Below are 8,108 nucleotides of genomic sequence, written 5' to 3' on the forward strand. Positions count from 1 at the left end.
TATCAGTTTGCTTCTTCTTCTATTTCAGTTCATTAACATTTCGGACAGAATTGTTATCTGTTTCATTAAACATACACTATTTTGCAAAGAATCCTCTCAAATCAAATGGGTCGTCTTGAACTTGCAATAAAAGAGGGACGAAAAATACCAAAGGGGCAGTCAAACTCATAAATCGAAAAATAATAGACAACGCCAAGGCTAAAAATGAAAAAGACAAACAGACAATCAAAATTCAACTAGGTGCGATGTTCTTTTTTATTATTATTTTACGTCGTTTTGGAGGCCTCACTGTGACTTGAGATAAAAGATAACAATAAAAGCGATGGGTTTTTTTTTGTTCCAGTTTTTTTTTACTGTGCATGTACTAATACTCAATATCATTTTTGCTTTAATTCAACTCTTCATAAATTCAACTAATCAGCTGTACAAGAATAACAGTTATAACATTAAAGTCCAATGAAACGAGATTATTGAATTCGAAATGTTTCTGTTATTAAAATTATTGAACCAAGGCATGATTATGTACTTAACAAATTCCTGTATCCACGTTTGAATATGATTACTACACATCTTTGTATAGATTATCGGGGTTTCAACACATTGATGTCATCACATATCAACTGCGAGCCTCAATGTGAACCTTTTTGACGAAAAGCGCAGTAATATTGTGTCGTACGGCTTATATTTTACGATATCTATACGAAAAAAAAAAACAATAATCTGTTTACTGATCTGTTGTTGGTTTTCTCCTCTCCCGGAGACAGTTTAATGCTTGAGGAAGGCAAGCTCCATAACGTCTTCGCACATATTGTGCCGTCGCTGATAGTGCCTGCTGTCGTAACAAATCTGTGTTATTTACAAGGGGTTCAGTTTTTTATGGTAGGGGTTCCTTTTTGGCTGAGTAGTAAATGCAATAGTGGCATACTGCTGTTCATATCAATTATAAGAGAAAAACAACGGAACAACAGACACACTGAACTGCTACAAAAGCAAACGGCAATATCCATAGAAACAAACTACTTCAGGAGCCTATAATTCAGTGGTTGTCGTTTGTTTATGTGTTACATATTTGTTTTTCGTTCATTTTTTTACATAAATAAGGCCGTTAGTTTTCTCGTTTGAATTGTTTTGCGTTGTCTTATCGGGGCCTTTTATAGCTGACTATGCGGTATGTGCTTTGCTCATTGTTGAAGGCCGTACGGTGACCTATAGTCGTTAATGTTTGTGTCATTTTGGTCTTTTGTGGATAGTTGGATCATTGGCAATCATACCACATCTTTTTTTTCACATGGACTTGGAATTTATTATTAATGCAATAATTAGTACTTGGTATAAATAAAACGAGTTTTTACACAGCAATGGCAAATTGAACCCCCTTCCATGGAAAAACTACACCTCCCCTTTCAATGAAAAGCTGACTCCCTCTCAATGGATCTCATTTTTCTAATTGGTATAACTAAATTAGTTTTTCTAAAAAAAATGATTATTTAAATTGTACACAGACATGGAAAATTGAATCCCTCTCTTTGGCTTCAGATTTTTAAATTGTCATATCTATTATCCAGCTATGATATATAGATATAATGCAGTCATAATACTTAGTTGGGGTGAAACATGCAAGTTTTACCCAGCAATGAGAAATTGAAGTACCCTCTATAAACTTCAGATTTTCGAATTGTCATAGCTATTCAAGCTAACTCATAAAGCAATAATTTATTAATAAGAACTTCTTAGGAATATAACATGTTAAGAAAATTTGTTCAACATAAATACTCAGCCATTGAAACTTCTTAAACTGAACCACTTATAGACCTGAGATGTTTAATTGTTATAGCTCGTTCAGCTTTGTCGTTTACTAATAATGCATTCACAGGTATTTGGTAAGAATAAACACTGCGACTGGTTATTATTTTAAGGGGCCCCATTTTTCATATTTGAGATAAGAGATGATTGAAAAAATTCCACAAACAAATGATGAAACTATCCAAATCAAAGCCCAACGGTTATATTTTCTTGCTGCATCATAATCACCTCGTGCTCTCGCTTTGTTTGCCTACAAAAACAAAAATTATTAATGCAGATTGTAGATAGTAAAAATCTTTTAAAACGCAACAAATGATGAGCGAAAAAAAGATCTATAAATAATTGAATTACAATAAATTGCCAATCGACTTTTAACATGAATCATTGTTCTTATATATGATTTTTTGTTTAACAATTTATACAATGTCTAGAAAACTGAAAAAAAATATTTATAAAGAGAGGAACCTTAAGATAAAGAAAATCAGCTAGAAACGATTTAAGAAACAAGTCAATATGATATCTGTGGTGATCTTTTGAAAGATGAAAGTGCCCGGAAATAATAATTGTTATCCTTTTTTTTTTGGTTTTGTTTTAACAGGTTATATGATTAAAAGGGCAAGATCTTAAATAAGCTACAGAGACCAAAAACCTAACATTTTTCCTTTTGGAATTGTTGTAACAATTCTTGATAAATTTGTTTTCGTGTTGGCAACCTCCTTCGATAATATAAGAGGGTAACTTCAAAACAACAACCGAAATTATCATCATGTCAAATTTACCAAAACGTCGATTTATAAAGGAGTTATATACCTTTAATGAGGATGTAACAATGTGTTTTGTGCAATAGTAAAATGAAAATTAAGACAGCTCACAAACGTGTTCCTTTTATTCTTTATAAAAAGATAAGGCATTTTTTAAAATATTGTTTCTTTTGTCAGCTTTATTCAAAACGAAGTCACACTCTTTACCAGTTAGAAAGAGGCTAAATATACTGCGCTGTAAATAAATCAACTTATATGTCATGTCATATCAGAAATTTAAAGCATCAAAAGCAGGCTAAAGAAACTAACTACTATTTGTATGAGTTTTTAGAAAAAAAGTTTTTGGTTCATTTGAAGTGTTATGTGTGTATATAATCTTAAAAGAAAACCAACCAATGTAAAGAACATTTCATTGTCAACTTTTTACCATGAACAATGAAAAAGAGGGTACATTTAAAACAATACTGAAAGTGGATGATTTTTTTTATATATATACTAATGATAACAATTTATTTCGATGTAAAAATAAATTTCACTCAATTTACGTTTTTCGTCATAATCATGAAAACCATAATAAAAGCTGTAAACAGCAAAATAAATAAGAACAAGAAACTCATGCAACTAACAAATCAACATATCTAAAATGAGTTTACACTATTTACAAAATGTGGAGAAACTATTTCCTGCAAAAATTATCAACGAGATGAGATCATGAAATAATTCAACATTATCAAAAGAAATAAGTTTAACTATCAAATACAGAATAAGGAATCAGAAATGTAAAAACATATTTTACCATATTTATATAAAAAAAGTAGTTAAAGTTAAAGTTAAAGCCGAAGTTTTCAAGGAAGTTACATTATTCAATGATCACAAATTATAAAACCAAATAATGGTTGAACGTTATATGGGAAAAATGAATATTCGATTGTTTAAGAACAATGAACCATGTCGGTTTTTTTTTATCCTAAATTCTTTAATTATTTATAATCATCACTTACTTTGGTGGCATAAGCGAAAGCAATTCCACCTGGTATCACGGACCAGCAGATACACAAAATTGCTAAACAACGATAATTGGAACCGGGTGCTGGAGGTCCATCGATATCCTCTATCTTTGTCTAAAAATTTCAGAAAAAAGCTGTAGAATATATTGTTACGGTTTGAGGGATAGGCTGTATGTTTGATCATATGACTTTTTATGGTTTTTACGTAAACACTCATTTCGATGTCTTGATTAAGGCATTAGAAAACATAGGCTGCAGCAGTGTACTTACAGACGAAGAAAAAGGATTCAAATGGTATTTCTTCTCCAAGGAGTATTTGGCAAAGGGAGGGGGTATTGCTTTTTTGATTTCTTTGTGTTTACGTATTTTAACGGATCTGAGATACAAGACAAACAATGCAATTTACCTCACCCTTTTTTAATAATGCATTTATGAGTGAATCGTTGGTTGGGTAAAGACCAGTGGCAAATTCTTAGAAGCATGCGGCCCGCTACCATGGCGTTCACTCCTGAATTACTAAAACTGAGCAACACGACGGATGTTACATGCGGAACCCGGCCAACACCGGTGATCAGTTCAAGGTTTTGTCTCCGGGGGTATCACCACCCCAGTAGTCTGCACTTCGGTGTTGACATGAATATCAATTATATATTGTACTTGTTTGATTTTATAACTATATTCTGGCGTCATTGATGAGTCTTATGTAGACGAAACGCGCGTCTGGTGTATCAAAGTATAATCCTGGTACCTTTGATAACTATTTGTAGGTGTTCATGTCTACTGTATAAAATAAGTATATGTGGTATTGCAAATGAGGCAATTATCTACAAAAGTCCAAATACCATTGTGTTGTCTGGTTTCTTTTAGACGTAAATCAAGATTGTACGGTTGGTATCATCCGCCTCGTTTTAGTCCCATTTTTAATAGAGTTATTGAGCCTTCAACAAGTTACCCTCGTCTTAATCTCACTTCCCTCCCGTGACTCCCGCTTCAAGTCGCCTGATTACAGTTTTCACTTACCCCTATACATCCTTTTATATAGAAATCACTAACCTTTGTATCAGAAATCCTTTGATACTCAAGTTCATATGGGAAGAAGGAATCTGAGGAAGTTGGTTGATTTACCAAAACAGGAACGTTTTTGTATGTTTGCGAAGTATCTGTTACAACACATATTTGTTCAACTGAGGTATATGGAGGTGGTTGATCCCCTTCAGAATATAATTCAGGTTTGGCAAAGTGTTGATTGTCTAGTAAAGTAAGTGACGGTTGTTTATCACCATCTTCTTTGTGATATATTGATGATGTATAAGTTTCATCTGGGTGGACTTCGGCTGGTAGATATTGCTGGGATCGATGTTCATTCAATGGAATTTGACTGTAGTTTGAATACTCAGCTGTAATATAAAAATTAAAAACTATAATTACATATAAGGATCTTACTCAAGTAAAATTAAGCTACAAAATCGTGACCGAAAATGTTTACTTCTATAAACACTATTTATCAAACCACAATAGCAGGATAGTAAAGGTAAGCATCACCAGGAATACAAGATCAGCATATAGATATAACTGAGCATCAAATGTCTCCTGATAAGATTGATTACCAGAAATAGAGATGTCTGACCAATTTTAATGTTTTACAATTTTACTTTGAAAATATTTTTTTTAAACAGTATAAAACAGTGACAGCAAAATTATCCACAAAACAATATTACATCAAAGGCCAAAGTTTGACTGAAAATCAGCTGTTTCCTTATGTATAGAAGTTATGTCCTTTACATAACTACTATTTGACCATTTTGTCATCTTCATGACGATATCGATAGCCATACAAATTTTTCTATTGATGTCAAACTGACACTAACCTTCATGTAGCAACACATAATCAATATTTACCACGTTCTATAGCTAACCCGATTACATAAAAAAAAAAGGATAGGGACATAAAATAAAAGGTGGTCCGACATAGGGTTAATTGTAAAAACTAACAGCCATCCTAGATGTACACAAATGTCTTGATTAACTTGCTTTTTCCGTATGGAGTTGACACGATTTCCCCATTTTACCTTGATTTTTCTTCTTTATCGCTTTTGAGAATTGAGCATAGATAAACTATTTTTGTAATTTGTCTTTTATATTCTAATGCATTTCAGATAAAGAAATAAATGTAAGCAGAACAAAGAACGAATTGACAATATATATACAATGGAGATAAAAAAAAACGAAATTAACAGTTGACAGGTTTCGTCATTATTCGTTTAAAAGATCTACGATAATGACGAACACAAGACATATCTATAAAGACTTGTATAATTGATAAAAAATCATGTCAATTTGTAAAAGTTCAAATTACTTTTAAAAGAAAAATCTGGTATAAAATCACCTGTCACCATTTAACGGTAGATTTTAAAAAGTCCGTCAATGAATAAATGTGTTATAGTTTGTCGTTGTCCGTCTGTCCGTGTGTATGTCTACTGAAATTTACTATACCCAATTTGTAATTCAATTACTACACACATAACTCTGATTGACTGGGGAAAGCTCCCTTACGATTCTGATTGTTTAGTTTACCACCTAATGGTTATCGTGATATTAACTTATTCTATTCACAAATCACACTCTTTATTCGAGTGTGTCTTGTTTTATTTACATAAAGCTGTATGATGTTGTGCGGATTGATTGAAGACAGTTCAATTTTCATTTGTTTTGGGGTCTATATTTATATGCCAAGTATATCGTCTTGCGATTTTTATATGTGAGGGCTAGTTTACAGATTACAGGATTATACAAACTGTAGAGGCTATTGGTGTACAAATGAATGAAAGTCATTCGGACTTTCGTGGAAATTTATTTTAATATTAATTTATACGCTTTTCGAGGCTCTAATGCGTTATTCTTTTTGCGATCCATTAAAACAGGAACAGCAGTTCTGTAGTTTTTTTTCTTTTGTTTCAATATTCAGATTTTCTAGAACCCTAGTATTCTATTCATGTGCATGAATAAGTTCTTAAAGAAGTTGTGGCAGCATCGATCGAAGTTTAAACATATGGGGGGGGGGGAGCTCTAACGAACCAGTCAATTTAGGTATTTGAAGTAAAACATTTATTGGATTTAAGACTTTTAACATGTATTATACGGTATATGCCTTACTTTAGACATTTTGGCTTCGATTTAGATGGATCAATTCACCTTTTAAAAGATTTGCAACAACGACAACAGGTTTAAACAATTAGGGAAATGTGATTAGCTTACTCGCTATAGAGAGCAACATATTGTAGAATATTCCACCAATATGCCATGGGTTTTTTAAGAGACGATTAAGACTTGAATTGTAATTTGGAAGAACAAACAATTATTTTTCGACGATGTAAATAAATGAAATGGTGCAATCTCTAGCAAAACACTATGTTCTTCTCTAAAATTATGTTGACAAACACGATCAGTATACAATATAAATTAAAATAACAATAAAAATGAGAAAAATGATAATAGTTTTATTGTTTATAAACATGCTTGATTGAGTTAAATCATTCCAATTGATATGTTATAGGGTGTCTTTCTATGTTGTGATGGCATACTACTGTTTCAGTACTGTCACTGTTTGGGGTCCTATATAGCTTGATGTTCGGTGTGAGCCTAGGCTCCGTGTTGAAGACCGCACCGTGACCTATAATTGTTCACTTTAATTAATTGTGACTTGGATGGAGAGTTGTCTTATTGGCACTCATACCACATCTTTCTATATCTATTAAAACAGGCTTCTACCTGTTTTCTCTGGGTGCCAGTTATCAATGATCATTATGAGTTTATTTGCATCAAGATTTGTAGAAAGAAGAAAGTGAGTAGCTGATGAAGTATAAAGAAGTCATATATTTGTTTTACTTACCACATATATCACTGTTAATAAATAATTACAAAAATATTTACCCATTATTCCAACAAGGGTACGCCAAGCCAGTCTGCACGTAAAGGAGAAAAGCACGTAATATCCTTTTTGGCGGCAAAACATAAATTTAACATAATTTTGTATTTTTAATATTTGTTTTCTTTACCCTCCTGACCCGAATTTGTGATATTTTCTTATTATACTGACAAGATGTTTGTTAATGGTTTGATCACAATAGGCTTTTATACTATCATACCCTCTAAATTTAAAGCTTTTTTGTGACTTCCGTGTTTAACTTCAGAGAAAGCTATTGTTAATTGTATAACACACCTGAGATGTTTTACCTGGAGCATTTGATAAATTTATCACAAAAATTAAAACATCAATAATTCGGGGGGAAAAGTCCTATTGCATATCCTGTAATAAATCAGTAATTTTTTTTTGGTGTGTATTCTGACAAGATCGTTGTGAATATATTTCTTTTTGTAAATTTTGATCAAATTTGACAAACTGTTTTCTGGTACAAATATTTGTTTCTATGGTGCACCCTTTCGAATTGTTGTAAATTGATATGTTAAGATGACTTCTTTTCCAAAATAGATCCAATGGTTTATTCGGAATTGTTAAGTCACCTGGCTTAAAGACTTA

At 32.2% G+C, this 8,108-nt stretch overlaps 1 long non-coding RNA gene across 1 annotated transcript; it reads right to left on the reverse strand.

Annotated features, from left to right (window-relative positions):
* Window positions 1–1,704: 1,704 nt before the first annotated feature.
* On the reverse strand, window positions 1,705–7,640 carry LOC143081618 (uncharacterized). The gene is made up of 4 exons (XR_012979990.1): window positions 7,502–7,640; window positions 4,625–4,968; window positions 3,566–3,685; window positions 1,705–2,053 (listed from the first exon to the last, which is right to left on the reverse strand). It is a non-coding gene; the product is annotated as an uncharacterized LOC143081618 (long non-coding RNA).
* Window positions 7,641–8,108: the final 468 nt, after the last annotated feature.

The sequence above is a fragment of the Mytilus galloprovincialis genome, chromosome 7 (assembly GCF_965363235.1).
Source record: "Mytilus galloprovincialis chromosome 7, xbMytGall1.hap1.1, whole genome shotgun sequence".
Taxonomy (NCBI): Eukaryota; Metazoa; Mollusca; class Bivalvia; order Mytilida; family Mytilidae; genus Mytilus; species Mytilus galloprovincialis.